The following is an 18,445-nucleotide window of genomic DNA, read 5'->3' as shown; positions in this document are numbered from 1 at the left end:
TTGTTCTGCTGATGTGCGGGATGTCAATTGCCAACAGCCACTCTGGAGAAGTGTATGGTGTTTCCTGAAACATCTAAAAAGCAAAGCAACAGAGCTTAGGGCACTTCCACTTATGGTCCTATAGCTTAGGGAAATTAAAATCAAAAAGACACAGCCAGCCCAAAGTTTGGGATGGCTCTGTTTACAAGAACCTCGTTTACGGTACAAGTTCAATAAGGCAGAAAGCAAAAAACGGATAAAGAAGTTGTGGTACTTACATATAATGCAATATCACTCAGCAATGAAATCTATGTCATCAGGCCCGTAGCAGCATAATGAGTGGATTCAGGTACGATGATTCTCAGTGAAATAAGTCACACAGAAAAAGAAACATCATAAGATATCACTACTACACAGAATGTAAACTTGGCTACACAGGAACTGAATTACAAACCAGAACAGGGTCTCAAATGTAGAAAACCAACTTATGCTTGCTTAAGGGGAAAGGTGAGTTGGGGTGCTGCATAAAACCAGAGATTGAAATTAGCACAGATACCGTTCCATAAGCCAAATATGTAACAGACAAGAGCTACTCCTTGCTCAACGATGTGGACTCAACACCCCATATTAAAAGCCTAAGAATATACCTGACTAGTAAGAATCTTAAAACCTTTGGATGTATATGTCCCCGAAAGAGAATCAAGCGTGTGTACAGCGGCATAAACGCAGCAGTGATAGGATTGGTGAGGTTCGGTGAGCAAATGCAGACCCTTTGAAGTCATATTGCATGGAACCTATTCCATGGGTCTCAACTCTCCAGGTTTAAGGGATTCTTCCTTCAGCTAAAACATGCATGTGGAACCCAGAGTATGATCCACCATGTGATCGGGAAACGTGTTCAAATGTGTCTCAGTTTTCATCCCCTGGTACTCGGGTGAAACATTCCAGACGCTTTACTAACACTCTCCCCACTTGGAGAGTCAGTGCCTTTAACCTCCTGTTTGGCCCAGTTTGCAATTTCTGTGGAAAATGAACAGGAATAGGGAGAACCAATGAGAGCCTAGCTGGAGGTGTCTGGACGGGCAAACTTAACTCTCATTTCCCACCAGGAAGAGGAATTAACCAAAGGCTCAGCATGCCATGCCGGAAACACACAAGGGCCTGAAGCAATCCTGCGGTGTTGCGGCCAGCTCACAAGAAAGCGAGTTGAAGAAAGGAGCTCAGGGACACTGTAATTCACAAACCTGCAGAGTTATAAATGACAGCTATCCTCCAAAAATATATGGAAGTAAGGCTGCTAAGAGGACTTGAAAGCGGGGCAGAATTGCAGGAAACCGATTTCAGGAGGTAGACTGGAATTGCATGTAAAGCATAGGAAAAGAGGCAGAACGTCCACAATGATGCACTTGGCCAAAAAGGGCGTATGCATTTTTGCCTGAATATATTCAGGAAAAAACGCATACGCACTTTTTGGCCAACCAAGCAAGCTTGCAAAGGAAATCTGCACTACAATGAAGTCTCACTGCCCCCCGGTCAAAAGGGCCATCTGAAAAAAGTGTAAAATCCAGAAAGGCAGGACAGGCCATGGAGAACTGGGAGCCTTGTTATGCTGATGGGCGGGATGAAAATTGCCAACAGCCACTCTGGAGAAGTGTATGGTGTTTCCTGAAACATCTAAAAAACAAAGCAACAGAGCCTAGGGCACTTCCACTTATGGTCCTATAGCTTAGGGAAATTAAAATAAAAAAACAAAGCCACCCCAAAATTTGGGACGGCTCTGTTTAGAAGAACCTCATTTACGGTACAAGTTCAATATCATAGAAAGCGAAAAATGGATAAAGAAGTTGTGGTAGTTACGTACAATGCAATATCACTCAGCAATGAAATCTATGTTATCAGGCCCATAGCAGCATAATGAGTGGATTCAGATATGATGATTCTAAGTGAAATAAGTCACACAGAAAAAGAAACATCATAGATATCACTACTACACGGAATGTAAACTTGGCTACACAGGAACTGAATTACAAAACAGAACAGGGTCTCAAATGTAGAAAACCAACTTATGCTTGCTTAAGGGGAAAGGTGAGTTGGGGTGCTGCATAAAACAAGAGATTGAAATTAGCACAGATACCTTTCCATAAGCCAAATATGTAATAGACAAGAGCTACTCCTTGCTCAACGAAGTGGACTCAACACCCAATATTAAACGCCTAAGAATATACCTGACTAGTAAGAATTTTAAAACCTATGGATTTATATGTCTCCGAAAGAGAATCAAGCATGTGTACAGCAGCATAAACGGAGCAGTGATAGGATTGGTTAGGATCGGTGAGCAAATGCAGACCCTTTGAAGTCATATTGCATGGTACCCATTCCATGGGTCTCAACTCTCCAGGTTTAAGGGATTCTTCCTTCAGCTAAAACATGCATGTGGAACCCAGAGTATGATCCACCGTGTGATCGGGAAACGTGTTCAAATGTGTCTCAGTTTTCGTCCCCTGGTACTCGGGTGCAACATTCCATACGCTTTACTAACACTCTCCCCACTTGTAGAGTCAGTGCCTTTAAACTCCTGTTTGGCCCACTTTGGAATTTCTGCGGAAGATGAACAGGAATAGGGAGAACCAATGAGAGACTAGCTGGAGGTGTCTGGACGGGCAAATTTAACTCTCATTTCCCACCACGCAGAGGAATTAACCAAAGGTCCAGCGTGCCATGCCAGAACCACACTAGGGCCTGTAGCAATCTTGCACTGTTGCGGCCAGCTAACAAGAAAGCGAGTTGAAGAAAGGAGCTCAGGGGCACTGTCATTCACAAACCTGCAGAGTTAAAAATGACAGCTATCGTCCAAAAATATATTGAAGTAAGGCTGCCAAGAGGACTTGAAAGCGGGGCAGAATTGCAGGAAACCGATTTCAGGAGGTAGACTGGAATTGCATATAAAGCATAGGAATAGAGGTAGAACGTCCACAATGATGCACTTGTCCAAAAGGGGCGTATGCGTTTTTTCCTGAATATATTCAGGAAAAAATGCATACGCCCCTTTTGGCCAACCAAGCAAGCTTGCAAAGGAAATCTGCACTACTATGAAGTCCCACTGCCCCCCAGTCAAAAGGGCCATCTGAAAAAAGTGTAAAATCCAGAAAGGCAGGAGAGGCCATGGAGAACTGGGAGCCTTGTTATGCTGATGGGCGGGATGTAAATTGCCAACAGCCACTCTGGAGAAGTGTATGGTGTTTCCTGAAACATCTAAAAAACAAAGCAACAGAGCCTAGGGCACTTCCACTTATGGTCCTATAGCTTAGGGAAATTAAAATCAAAAAGACACAGCCACCCCAAAGTTTGGGACGGCTCTGTTTACAAGAACCTCGTTTACGCTACAAGTTCAATATCACTGAAAGCGAAAAATGGATAAAGAATTTGTGGGACTTACGTACAATGCAATATCACTCAGCAATGAAATCTATGTCATCAGGCCCGTAGCAGCCTAATGAGTGGATTCAGGTACGAAGATTCTAAGTGAAATAAGTCACACAGAAAAAGAAACATCATAAGAGATCTCTAATACACGGAATGTAAACGTGGCTACACAGGAACTGAATTACAAAGCAGAACAGGGTCTCAAATGTAGAAAACCAACTTCTGCTTGCTTAAGGGGAAACGTGAGTAGTTGTGCTGCATAAAACCAGAGATTGAAATTAGCACAGATACCATTCCATAAGCCAAATATGTAATAGACAAAAGCTACTCCTTGCTCAACGAAGTGGACTCAACACCCCATATTAAACGCCTAAGAATATACCTGACTAGTAAGAATCTTAAAACCTATGGATTTCTATGTCTCCGAAAGAGAATCAAGTGTGTGTACAGCGGCATAAACGCAGCAGTGATAGGATTGGTGAGGTTCCGTGAGCAAATGCAGACCCTTTGAAGTCATATTGCATGGTACCCATTCCAAGGGTCTCAACTCTCCAGGTTTAAGGGATTCTTCCTTCAGCTAAATCATGCATGTGGAACCCAGAGTATGATCCACCGTGTGATCGGGAAACGTGTTCAAATGTGTCTCAGTTTTCGTCCCCTGGTACTCGGGTGCAAAATTCCAGACGCTTTACTAACACTCTCCCCACTTGGAGAGTCAGTGCCTTTAACCTCCTGTTTGGCCCAATTTGCAATTTCTGCGGAAGATGAATAGGAATAGGGAGAACCAATGAGAGACTAGCTGGAGGTGTCTGGACGGGCAAATTTAACTCTCATTTCCCACCAGGAAGAGGAATTAACCAAAGGCTCAGCATGCCATACCGGAACCACACTAGGGCCAGAAGCAATCCTGCGGTGTTGCGGCCAGCTCACAAGAAAGCCAGTTGAAGAAAGGAGCTCAGGGGCACTGTAATTCACAAACCTGCAGAGTTATAAATGACAGCTATCATCCAAAATTATGCTGAAGTAAGCCTGCGAAGAGGACTTGAATGCGGGGCAGAATTGCTGGAAACCGATTTCAGAAGGTACACGGGAGTCGCTCTTAAAGCACCGGAAAAGAGACAGAACTTGGAAAATAAAGCACTTGGCAAAAAAGGGCATATGTGTTTTATCCAGAGCTCTCATAACTGTGGGGAGGAGATTCCCAGCAGGCTCCAACTGCCACCTGAGGGCTCACATTGCCAAGGCAATGTGAGCAAGCCAGACAGGAGTTACTTCACAGCAGAGGTCCCACCTCAAAGAAGGGTGAGAAACCCAGCCAACATCAGACTCTCACCAGAGGGCCCACATCACCAAGGGGATGGGAACCAGGCAGAGTGTCTTCACACCAGTGGGGCCACATCATCGAAAGGTGAGGTACTCAGCACATGTGTCCTCAAACCAGAGGACCCACATCACCAAGGGCCTCGGAGTGAGGCAGGCAGGAGTAGCCTCACAACACTGGGCCCATAGAATAAAAAAGTGAGGAATCCAGCAGTTGGAGCCTCCCAGCAGGCAGCTCAGAGCACCGAGGCTATGGGATCCAGGCAACAGTGAACTCACAGAAGAGGGCCCATGTCATGAAACTGAGCAACCCAGCCATTGGGACCTCAGAGCAGGAGGCCCACATCCCCATGGGGATGGAAATCTGGTAGGAGTGTCCTCGCACCACTGAGAACGTATCAGAAAATTTTGGGCGACCAGCAGTTAGGGCCTGACGCCAGAGGACCCTCATCACCAAGGGAAGGAGGCTCCCAGCAGGCTCCAACTGACACCAGAGGGCTGACGTCGCCAAGGCGATGTGTGCCAACCAGGCACGAATGACCTCACAGCAGAGGGCCCACCTCAGAGAAGTGTGACGAACCCAGTCAGGATCAGACTCGCACCAGAGGGCCCACATCACCAAATGGATTGGAACCAGGCAGGAGTGTCCTCACATGTGTAGGGCCACATCATCTAAAGCTGAGGAACCCAGCACATGTGGCCTCATATCAGAGGACATACATCACAAAGGGGATGGGAGTGAGGCAGCTAGGAGTTGCCTAAAAACAGAGGGCCCAAAGAATAAGAAAGGTGAGGAATCCAGGATTTGGAACCTCCCAGCAGGCGGCCGAGAGCACAGAAGCTATGGGATGCAGGCAGGAGTGAACTAACACCAGAGAACCCACATCATGAAACTGTGAGCAACCCAGGCGTTGGGACCTCAGAGCAGAAAGCCCACATCCCCATGGGGATGGGAACCTGACAGGAGTGTCCTGGCATCACTGGGCTCACATCAGAAAACGTGGGGAGCCCAGCAGTTAGAGCCTGATGCTAGAGGGCCGTCATCACCGAGGGCAGGAGGCTCCCAGCAGGTTCCATGTGCCAACAGAGGGCCCACGTCGCCAAGGTGATGTGTGCAAGTCAGGCAGGATTGACCTCACAGCAGAGGGCCTACCTCACAGAAGAGTGAGGAACCCAGCCAGGATAAGACTGTCACCAGAAGGCCCACATCACCAAGGGGATGGGAACCAGGCAGGAGTGTCCTCACACCAGTGGGGCCACATCATTGAAAGTTGCGGAACCCAGCACATGTGGCCTCAAACGAAAAGACCCACATCACGAAGGGGTTGCAAGTGAGGCAGACAGGAGGAGCATCACAACACAGGACCCATAGAATACAAAAGTTGAGGAATCGAGCAGTTGGAACCTCCCAGCAGGCGGCCCAGAGCACAGAGGCTATGGGATCCAGGCCACAGTGAACTAACACCAGAGAGCCCACATCATGAAATTGTGATCAACCCAGCTGTTGGAACCTCAGAGCAGAAGGCCCACATCCCCGTGGAGATGGGAACCTAAGAGGAGTGTCCGAGCATCACTGGGCTCACTAAGAAAAGTTGGGGAGCCCAGCAGTTAGGGCCTGACGTCAGAGGGCCCTCATCACAGAGGTGAGGAGGCTCCCAGCAGGGTCCAAGTGCCACCAGAGGGCTCATGTCAACAAGGCGAGGTGAGCAAGCCAGGCAAGAGTTACCTGATAGTAGAGGGCCCACCTCACAGATGGGTGAGGAACTCAGCCAGGATCAGACTCTCACCAGAGGGCCCACATCACAAAGGGGATGGGAACCAGTCAGGATTATCCTCACACCAGTGGGGCCTCATCATCTTAAGGTGAGGAACCCAGCACATGTGTCCTCAAACCAGAGGACCCACATCACCAAGGGCCTTGGAGTGAGGCAGGCAGGAGTAGCCTCACAACACAGGGCACATAATATAAAAAACGTGAGGATTCCAGCATTTAGACCTTCCAGCAGGCGGCCCAGAACACCAAGGCTATGGGATCCAGGCCACAGTGAATTCACAGCAGAGGGCCCACATCATAAAACTGTGAGCAACCCAGGCGTTGGGACCTCAGCGCAGAAGACCCACATCCCCATGGGAATGGGAACCTGGCTGGAGTGTCCTCGCACCACTGGGCGCACATCAGAAAATGTGGGGAGCCCACCATTTAGGGCCTGACGCCAGAGGGCCGTCATCACCGAGAGGAGGAGGCACCCTGCACGCTCCAACTGCCACCAGAGGGCTCACGTCTCCAAGGTGACGTGTGCCAGCCAGGCAGGAGTGACCTCACAGCAGAGGGCCTACCTCACAGAACGTTGAGGAACCCAGCCAGGATTAGACTCTCGCCAGAGGGCCCACCTCACCAAGGGGATGGGAACCAGGCAGGAGTGTCCTCACACGAGTGGGGCCACATCATCGAAAGGTGAGGAACGCAGCACATGTGGCCTCAAGCCATAGGACAGTCATCACCAAGGGGCTGGCAGTGAGGCAGGCAGGAGGAGCCTCACAACACAGGGCACATAGAATAAAAAAGTTGAGGAATCCAGCAGTTGCAACCTCCCAGCAGGCGGCTCAGAGCACCGATGATAAGGGATCCTTGCTGGAGTGAACTCACAACAGAGGGCCCACATCATGGTACTGTGAGCAAGCCAGCCGTTTTGACCTCAGAGCAGAAGGCCCATATCCCCATGGGGATGGGAACCTGGCAAGAGTGTCCTCACTCACTTGCCGCACATCAGAAAATGTGGGGAGCCCAGCAGTTATGGCCTAAGGCAAGAGGGCCCTCATCAGCGAGGGGAGGAGGATCCCAGCACACTCCAACTACCACCAGAGGGCCCACGTCGCCAAGGTGACGTGTGCCAGACAGGCATGATTGACCTCACAGCAGAGGGCCCACCTCACAGAAGGGTGAGGAACCCAGCCAGGATCAGACTCTCACCTGAGGGCCCACATCTGCAAGGGGATGGGAACCAGTCAGGACTGTCTTCCCTCCAGTGGGGCCACATCATCGAAAGGTGCGGAACCCAGCACATGTGGCCTCAAATCAGAGGACACATATCACAAAGGGAATGGGAGTGAGGCAGGCAGCAGTAGCCTAAAAACAGAGGGCCCAAAGAATAAGAAAGGTGAGGAATCCAGCAGTTGGAACCTCCCAGCAGGCGGCCGAGAGCACAGAAGCTATGGGATGCAGGCAGGAGTGAACTAACAGCAGAGAGCCCACATCATGAAACTGTGAGCAACCCAGGCGTTGGGACCTCAGAGCAGAAGGCCCACATCTCAATGGGGATGTGAACCTGGCTGGAGTGTCCTCGCACCACTGGGCGCACATCACAAAATGTGGGGAGCCCAGGAGTTAGGGCCTGACGCCAGAGGGCCCTCATCACCGAGGGGAGGAGGCTCCCAGCAGTCTCCAAGTGCCACCAGAGGGCTCATGTCCACAAGGCGAGGTGAGCAAGCCAGGCAGGAGTGACCTCACAGCAGACGGCCCACCTCACAGATGGGTGAGGAACCCAGCCAGGATCAGACTCTCAACAGAGGGCCCACATCACCAAGGGGATGTGAACCAGGCAGGAGTCTCCTAAGACCATTGGTCCCACATCATCGAAAGGTGAGGAACCCAGCACATGTGGCCTCAAACCAGACGACACACATCACGAAGGGGCTGGGAATGAGGCAGGCAGGAGGATCCTCACAACAGAGGGCCCAAAAAATTAAAAAAGTGAGGAATCCAGCAGTTGGAACCTCCCAGCAGGCGGCCAAGTGCACAGAGGCTATGGGATCCAGGCCTCTGTGAACTAACACCAGAGAGCCCACATCATGAAAATGTGAACAACACAGCCGTTGGGACCTCAGAGCAGAAGGCCCACATCCCCATGGAGATGGGATCCTAAGAGGAGTGCCAAAGCATCACTGGGCTCACTAAGAAAAGTTGGTGAGCCCAGCAGTTAGGGCCTGACCCAAGAGGGCCCTCATCACCAGTGGGAGGAGATTCCCAGCATGCTCCAACTGCCACCACACGGCTGACTTCACCAAGGCAATGTGTGCCAGCCATGCAGGAGTGACCTATCAGCAGAGGGTCTCCCTCACAGAAGGGTGAGGAACACAGCCAGGAACAGACTCTCACCAGGGGGTCCACATAACCACGTGGATGAGAACCAGGCAGGAGTGTCCTCACACTAGTGGGGCCAGATCATCGAAACATGAGGAACCCAGCAAAGGTGGCCACAAACCAGAGGACCCACATAACCAAGGGGTTGAGAGTGAGGTAGGTGTCTGGACGGGCATATTTAACACTCATTTCCCACCAGGAAGAGGAATTAACCAAAGGCTCAGCGTGCCCTGCCAGAAGCGGATTAGGGCCTGAAGCAGTCTTGTGGGTTTGCGGCCAGCTCACAAGAAAGCGAGTTGAAGAAAGGAGCTCAGGGGCCCTGTAATTCACAAACCTGCAGAGTTATAAATGACAGATAACGTCCAAAAATATATTGAAGTAAGGCTGCGAAGAGGACTTGAAAGCGGGGCAGAATTGCAGGAAACCGATTTCAGGAGGTAGACTGGATTTGCATTTAAAGCATAGGAAAAGAGGCAGAACATCGACAATGATGCACTTGACAAAAAAGGGCGTATGAGTTTGTTCCTGAATATATTCAGGAAAAAACACATACGCCCTTTTTGGCAAACCAAGCAAGCTTGCAATGGAAATCCGAACTACTATGAAGTGTCACTTCTCCCCGGTCTAAAGGGCCATCTGAGAAAAGTGTAAAATCCAGAAAGGCAAGACAGGCCATGGGGAAAAAGGAGCCTTGTTATGCTGATGGGCGGGATGTAAATTGCCAACAGCCACTCTGGAGAAGTGTATGGTGTTTCCTGATACATCTGAAAAACAAAGCAACAGAGTCTAGGGCATTTCCACTTATGGTCCTATAGCTTAGGGAAATTAAAATCAAAAAGACACAGCCACCCCAAAATTTGGGACGGCTCTGTTTACAGGAACCTCTTCTACAGTACAAGTTAAATATCCCAGAGAACAAATAATTGATAAAGAAGTTGCGGTACTTACGTACAACAGAATACCACTCAGCAATGAAATCTGTGTCACCAGGCCTGTACCAGCATAATGAGTGGATTGAGGCACGATGATTCTAAGTGAAATAAGTCACACAGAAAAAGAAACATCATAAGGTATCACTAATGCACGGAATGTAAACTTGGCTACACATGAACTGAATTACAAAACAGAACAGGGTCTCAAATTTAGAAAACCAACTTATGCTTGCTTAAGGGGAAAGGTGAGTTGGGGTGCTGCATAAAACCAGAGTTTGAAATTAGCACAGATACCGTTCCATAAGCCAAATATGTAATAGACAAGACCTACCCCTTGCTCAACGAAATGGACTCAACAATGAGGTATCACCTCACACCTGTTAGAATGGGCGTCATCTGAAAATCTACAAACAACAAATGCTGGAAAGGGTGTGGAGAAAAGGAAGCCTCTTCCACTATTGTTGGGAATATAAATTGATACAGTCACTATGGAGAACAATATGGAGTTTCTTAAGAAACTAATAATAGAATTACCATATGATACAGCAATCCCAGTACTGGACATATACCCAGACAAAACCATAAATCAAAAAGAGACATTCACCGCAATGTTCATTGCATCACTATTTACAATATCGAGGTAATGGAAGCAACCTAAATGCCCACAGACAGACGAATGCATAAAGATGTGGTACATATATAAAATGGAATATTACTAAGCCATGAAAGGAATGAAATTGGGTCATTTGTAGAGACGTCGATGGATCTAGAGACTGTCATACAGAGTGAAGTAAGTCAGAAAGAGAAAAACAAATCTTGTATATTCATGCATATATGTGGAACCTAGAAAAACTGTACAGATTAACCGTTTTGCAAGGCATAAATAGAGCAACAGATGTAGACAACAATCGTATGGACAACAAGGGGGGAAAGCTCTTGGGGTGGTGGTGGTGGGAGGAATTGAGAGATTGGGATTGGCATGTAAACATTTATATGTATAAAATAGATAACCAATAAGAACCTGCTGTATAAAAATATAAAATAAAATTCAAAATTAAAAAGAAATAAAATTTAAAAGATAAAACAGAAAAAACAATTATTCCCTTCACATACATGTATTTATATGAATAAATTATTTCCATGCTTATATCTGTAAATACAAAAAAGAGGAATAAAATCTACCTTGAACCAAAAACGAAAAAGAGAAAAAAAAAACAGAACCCACCAGTTACTCAGAGGAAAACCGTATCAGGGCACTTGCTCCAGTTGTAAACAATTCTGAAGTTGGCCAGTGGTGGGGAATCGTCTCCCATTCAGCCAGCAGCGCCCACACAACAAGTGTCCTCATTGCAAAGCTGGGGCACCGTGCCGAGGCATCTGTGAGTAAACGTGAGCTGAGCCCCAGGCCAGTTGCTGCTGAACTGTTCCCACCCGTCCCAGGTAAAACACCTGAATATATACAAGGACTTGAAAGCCTAGAGGAAGGGCCATGGAGCCACACGAGTGACAGCATGCCAGCTGACTTGGTGCCTGCAGGCCAGCCAGGATGGTCCTGGCCCTGGGTGCTCTTCTGGAAGATTTCCATTTCCCTGCCTGAGATACCCGTCCTGTCCCTGCCCCCACTGCTTTTTTCCTTCCTCACCTCTGCCCAGGGAGAAATTCCAGCAGGAGGTATGGGTGACACATCCTCTTCTTTAGCAGGTGGCAGCCTGGCAACTGCTGCAGAAAGTCCAGCAGAGCCCCACTCACACTGGGCCACCCACAAAGCCGTGGCCTCTCACTCCCTCCCACCAGCCCAGCCCCGAGACTGCTGACAGGGCAGAGAAAATGGCGTCAGGCACAGCTGCAGGGGCTCTTGCTGCCTGGAGTGGTATTTATATTGATCTCAACCCAGGCACACCTGGGGAGGGCTGGCCGGCACGGTAAGGATGCCCAGGTCAGCCAATCATCACCCCTCAGGGGCTCACAGTTGCAGAAAATGGAACTTGCTGAACCGGCCAGGTCCAAGGAACAGGTGTGGGCTCCTGAGAGTCAGGATAGACAAGGGGCTGCAGCTTTGGCTTGTTTTCTAATCATTTTTTCTGGCCCATGAGTGGGAGACAACTTCAAGAAAACCCTCTCCTAATGAGAGGAACCCAGGAGTCAGGGAGAGGAGGGGTGGGTGGTGGTTGGAGACAGAGGCCTGGTGCCCTGGGTGCAGTGGAAGTCTCTGGAAGACCAGGTGGAGGGAGGCCACACAGAGTGATGCCCAGGGTCACAGACCTGTCGGAGCTGCTGTTTGTTAGTTCAAGTCCTGCTCTGAGGTGCTCTGTGTCAGCTCTGAGCGACAGGTGAGCTGGGGGTGCTCTTCAATGAGGGCTATGTGCACGGTTCCTGTGTGCCCAGCCCTGCCACGGTACCTGCAAGGGTAGCTCTGTATCCTGGGAGGGGCCTGACCATGAGAGCCCCGTGGGCTGGGTTGGGGGTGGGGTACCTGCCCAGGAGAGCTCCATATCCTAGGATTGGCCTGACCACCAGAGCCCCATGGGCTGCTGGGGACCTGGTAAAGGATGTCAGGACAGTCAGTGAAGCCACCGAGGATATACCTCCAGTTGCTCCTGATTCCTACACCCTGCTGGTCATTCTACCAACCACCAGGACATGGTATTCTCTATAAGTCTTCAATGATGCCTTCTTTTGTATTCCATTAGTCCCAGAGTCACAAGAAATTTTGGCTTGTGAGTGGCAGGACTCAACATACAACTAAAACAATACTTCCGGGCCGTCTTGCCCCAAGGGTTCAAAATTTCCCACACCATCTTTGGGGAAAGCTTAGCTAAAGACCGAAAAGTTCTATGTTTCTCTGGAAAAGGAAACCCTCCTTCAATATGCAGATGACATTCTGATCGCCAGCCCTACTAAGGAGGCCTCTGAACTACCAAGCCAATAAAGGATAGAAGTTGTCCAAGAAAAAGCTCAAATATCACAGACTGCTGTGACCTGCCTGGGCTTCATTCTCACACAAGGTCAGAGAAGCCCATCCCAGGAAAAGGAGGAAACCATTTGTAGCCTTACCCCTTTCTAAAACTAGAAGACAGCTTAGGGGTTCCTGGGGAGGCCAGGGTTTGCTGCTTCTGGATCCCTAACTACAGTCTACTAGCTGGGCCTCTATATGAAACACTGAAAGGAAAAGATGATGATCCTTTTGAACAGAATCCAGAAGTGGCCTTTCAAGAATGGAAAGAGCAGTCAATTCAGACCCTTGCCCTGGAACTCCCTAATTGAGCTAAACCCTTTGACCTTTCCATTCCCGGTGAAAGGTGAATTGCCGTTGGAGAATTAGTGCAAAAACTGGGACCACTTGAAATGGAACAACGCAAGAATGCCATCCAGGTAGGATAAACTACAGTCACCAAGGGGCTTGGCCCACTGCCACATCTGGCCAAGATACTGGCGGTATCTAAAAACCTGGAAATCAGCAGCCCAAAAGGCCACCTCCCTCCTAAGGGAAAAGGACCCCACGTGGTGATCCTAATCACCAACCATGCCCTGAAGTTGCAGGGTTCGCTCCGTGGGCACACCGACCTCGAGTGAGGAGGCCCTCCGACTCCAACATCCAGAGAGATAACCGGGGGCAACAGGGCACCATGATGACTCGTGTGAACATCACTTGACCTGGAGTTTCTCTCGTAAAACAACAATAGTATGTCCCGAAGGAGTAGACTACTGCTTGCAGGACTTACTGAACCCGGAGGGGAGCTAATAATCTTGGCGGGGGAACCGTATATCACACTGTCACCATAGAAAAGCCTACAGACACCGTGATGATGGTGGCCAATAAGACCAGCTGGACTCCTGTTTACTTCAAAAGGCTGTTGACTCAGTGGCCATCATGGTCCTTGATCACCACTGACCCTGGACTGTCTGGGAGTTGAGCGGGCAGGGCTCTGACACCTGGTGCTGTTTTTACGTTAATTCAGGGGCCTAATTGAAGAAAGAGCAGACTACTGGTCAGAGCATCTAGGCTGGCAGAAACGGTCAGCCTAAGGTGGCCGAACAAATGTGGGGTGGGGTGAAATCGGCCCCCACAGCGTCTCTGCACATCTCTTTCCTGGACCCTTAAAGGTCATTAGAATCTATAACACTTCCAATGCTGGTGTTCAGGCAGACGAGCAGGGAGGCAGGGGTCCTGGGGCCAATCAACGTCACCTGGAGGCTGCTGGGGAGAAGTTTGACCCTCGTCCCCTGGTATGAGGGCTCCCAACTCAGCACTCAGCAGTTACAGAAGAAGGGTTTTCACCCTCAGCACTCCAAGAATGAGGAACGGGACAAAAGGCAGAGGAGGGGTTTGTCCCCAGCAAAGCCCATTAAAAATCCCTGGGAGATAAAAATAGAATCTGGGCAATAAAGTCAAGTCTGACCTTTTTTATCCTTTGTGCTTTGTCTAATTTCACGTGCTCCTAGGGTCCCGCATGCAGAGGTTCCACACCTGGCACTTCAGACCAGATTTCCTAGTGCAGAATGACTGGGTCGACACCTCAGCTCCTGGGGCCCAGTGCAGACTCCGAGATATAGAGCCTGAGCTGCAGCCAACCCGGCCCTCGAGAGCTCCGCCCCCTCCCTCCCACTGACTCTGACAGGATCTCTACACAGCAGCCCAGCCCACAGCCCACGGGGTAGTGCATGCTCTCACCTCTCCATTCTCTGATCAAAATATAAAGTTTCCTTTGCTTGTGAACCAAACTCAGTCTCGATCTGTTGGCCCCAATGACACTGGGCAGGGGGACCCTTGTTGGGGTCCACTCTGGAGGATCAGTAACAGAAATTGAGACTATTGTAACTTCAATGAACAGATGTGTGAGCCAAACTGTAGTTAACATAGAACAGTTTAGAAGGCTTGGGTAAAATAAAATGTTTCTAACACTTCCATTTGATATTTCCATCACTTTATTATAAGCAAGTTCAGTGAAAAGGTTTGTCTTATTTGTCAGGTCAATATTAGAGAAATGAAGTGATTTCTTTCCAAGGATGTACATCTAATAATCTTGGTTAAAGCTTCAATCTTGTTTTAAATGCTTTTCCATTGAAAATGATACCTCTCTTTCAGCTCCCCCATTTCTGAGAAGTATAAAATCTTATAATTTATTATTACCAAAGGGGAAAGGTGGGAGGAGGGATAAATTAACAGTTTGGGATTAACACATACACACTGCTATGTATAAAATAGATCATCAACAAGGAACTACTGTATAGCACAGGGAACTACACTCAACATTTTGCAATAACCTATAAGGGGAAATAATCGGAAAAAGAATAGATATTTTTATTGACATCATCTATCAATGACAGTTAAAGTGTAACCTAAGGAAAGCCAGTGGTGAGTGCTTCTGACCCTGAAGACTTCAATCATCTAAAGTTTGGACTCTGCCTACTTCCCAAGGCCCTTAATGAACATATGTGTAGCCGTAGCTTAAAAAACTCCCCAGTTTGGGTTTCGGGGAGACACTGATTTTGAAAAAGCCCTGGTGTTCTCCTTACATGAATGGGACTCTTCCTACTGCTAAAACATGTCTGTCACACCCAGAGGATGGTATACCGTCTGATGGGGAAGAGTTTGGAAAAGGCATCTCATCTCCTCATCTCCTGGTGCTCGGGTTCACCCCTCCAGCGTCTTTACTAACAGTCTCCCCACTTGGAGATGTCAGCACTGTCAACATCCTGTTGCGTACAGTTTGGAATTTGTCCAGAGGATGAAGCGGAAGGATGAGGAACAATGAGAGACAAGTCCTAGGTGTTCAGACAGGCACATGTCACTCTAATTTCCAATCAGGAAGACGAATTGATCAAAGGCTAGGGTTGCCCATGGAAACAGTATAGGGCTTGAGGAAATCCCACTGCTTTGTGGCCAGTTCCCATAAACACAAGTTGAACAATGGAACTCAGGGGCAGTAAAATTCACGAAACTGCAGAGTTGAAAATATCTATCACTGAAAAATGTCTTGAGGAAAGTCAGAGAAAAGGATTGGTAAGCAAGGGAGAATGGCAGGAAAGGGATTTGAGGAGGTAGAAAGGACTCGCCATTAAGCACAAGAAAAGGGGCTGAACATTGCCAACATTGCAGTTGGCCAAAAAGGCTGTATGCGTTTTTTTCTGTATATATTCAAGAAAAGGGCATACACTTTTTTAGCCAACCAAACAGGTGGGCACTGGAAATCAATACTACAAAAGATATCACTTCGCATCAGTCAGAAGAGCCATCCTCATAAAGTGTAAACACCAGAAATGCAGGACAGGGCAAGGAGAAGAGGGAGCCCTGTGAGGCTTATAGTGGAAATGTATATTGCCAACGGCCATTCTGGAGAAGTGTATTGTGTTTGCTAAAGCATCTAAAAAATGAGCTACAGAGCATAGGGCACTTGCACTCATGGGCGTATATCTTGGGAAAAACAAAAATCGAGAGGACACAGGCACCCCAATGTTTACTGCCTCTCTGTTTAAAAGATCCTCGACTAGGATATAACTTAAATGTCTCTGGAGGGAAAAAATGGATAGAGATGTGGTACTTATGTAGAGTGGAATATTACTCAGCCTGGAAATCAATGAAATATGGCCAGTTGTAACAAGTCCGGAGGAGTTACGTATGATCATTCTAAGTGACATAATTCAAAAAGAAAAAGACACATATCATAAGATATCACTTAAAGGTGGAATCCAAAATGGCTACACATGAAATAAATTACAAAACAAAAACATAGTCAAATATGTAGAAAACACGCGTAAGGCTGCTAAACGGGAAAGGTGGGGAGGGGTGAGGCATCATCCAGGAGGTTGAAATTAACAAAGATACCATTCCAAATACCAAACTGATAATCAACAAGGCCTACAAGGTAGCTAAAAGAATTGCACTCAGCACACTCAACTCACCGGAAAAGAATATCTATGACTGGTAAGAATCTGAAAAAGAATTTATTGATGTCTTTCTGTACGTGAATCAAGTGGATGTACAGCAGCAAGAAACAGAGCTTTGAAAATCAGCTGTAACCAATATAGTAATAAATTGAAAAAAATAAACGACAGAGAGACAGAGAAAACCTCTTACAACTTTTCCTCAGGGACGGTGATGAAACGTGGATTGAACACATCTAGACCCACAGCAGGATGAGACATAAGGCTGGAAACTGTTCGTGCTAAGAGAAATGTGAGGTTGGGTGAGGACATGCACACCCTTTAAAGTAATACTACCTGGTACCCATTCAATGGGTCCCAAATCTAGAGGTTCAAGGAATCTTCCTACAGCTAAAACATGCATGGAAAACCCAGAGGACTGTACACCATGTGATCGGGAGATGTGTCTAAAATGCACCTCATTTATCCTCTCCTGGTGCTCCTGTTCATCATTCCAGCCACGTTACTTAGAATCTCCCCACTTGGAGAATCAGCACATTTAAACTTCTGTTTCACACATTTTGCAAATTGTGAGGAGGATGAACGGGAAGAGGGGGAACCAATGAGAGAATAGTTGTAGGGGTGTGGATGGGCACATGTCACTCTAATTTCCCATTAAGAATAAGAATTAAAAAAAGGCTCAGCCCGCCTCGCCAGAGCCAAAATAGGGCCTGAAGCAATCCTGCGGCTTTGAGGCCAGCTCACAAAAGAGCAACTTAAAAAATGGAGCTCAGGGTCACTGCAATTCACAAACCTGCAGGGTTATAAATGAAAACTAACGTCCAAAAATATGTTGAGGTAAGGCAAAGAAGAGGATCTGAATGCAAGACAGAATTGCAAGAAACAGATTTCAAGAGATAGATTGGACTCGTCTTTAAAGCACATGAAAAGCGGCAGAATTTCGACAATGATGCAGTTGGCCCAAAAGGGAGTATGCGTTTTTTCCTGAATATATCCAGGAAAAAACGCATACGCACTTTATGGGCAACCAAGCAAGCAAGCAATGCAAATGTGCACAACAAAGAAGTCTCATTTCCCACCGGTCAAAAGGGCCATCCGAAAAAATTGTAAAAACCAGAAATGCAGGACAGGCCATGGAGAACAGGGAGCCTTTATACGCTGATGGACAGTGTGTGAACTGCCGAGAGCCACTCTGGAGAAGTGTATGGTGGTTCCTAAATCATCTAAAAAACAGAGCTACAGAGCATAGAGCACTTCCAATCACGGGAGTATATCTAGGGAAGTCTAAAAATCAACAAGACACAAGCACACCACAGTTTAGGGCTACTCTGTTTACAAGAACCTCAACTTCAGTACACCTTAAATATCCCAGGAAAGAGAACAATGGATAAAGAAAATGTGGTACTTATGTACAATGGAATATCTCTTCACCATGAAATCAATGTAATAAGGCTAGTAGAAGGATAAAGAGTGGATTTAGGTCCGATAATACTACTTGAAATAAGTCAAACAGAAAAAGAAACATATCATAAGATATCACTTATAGAGGGAGGATAAATATGGCTGCACAAAAAATGAATTACAAAACAGAACAGTGTCTCACATTTAGAAAACACACTTATGTCAGCTTAAGGGGAAAGGAGAGGTGGGGTGATGCATAAAACCAGAGTTTGAAATTAGCACAGATACCGTTCAATAAACCAAATAGGTATTAGACAAGATCTACACCTTGCTCAATGAACTGGCCTCAACACACCCTATACAC

The sequence above is a fragment of the Orcinus orca genome, chromosome 1 (genome assembly GCF_937001465.1).
Source record: "Orcinus orca chromosome 1, mOrcOrc1.1, whole genome shotgun sequence".
NCBI classification, from domain to species: Eukaryota; Metazoa; Chordata; class Mammalia; order Artiodactyla; family Delphinidae; genus Orcinus; species Orcinus orca.
This window is presented reverse-complemented; position numbering follows the sequence as displayed.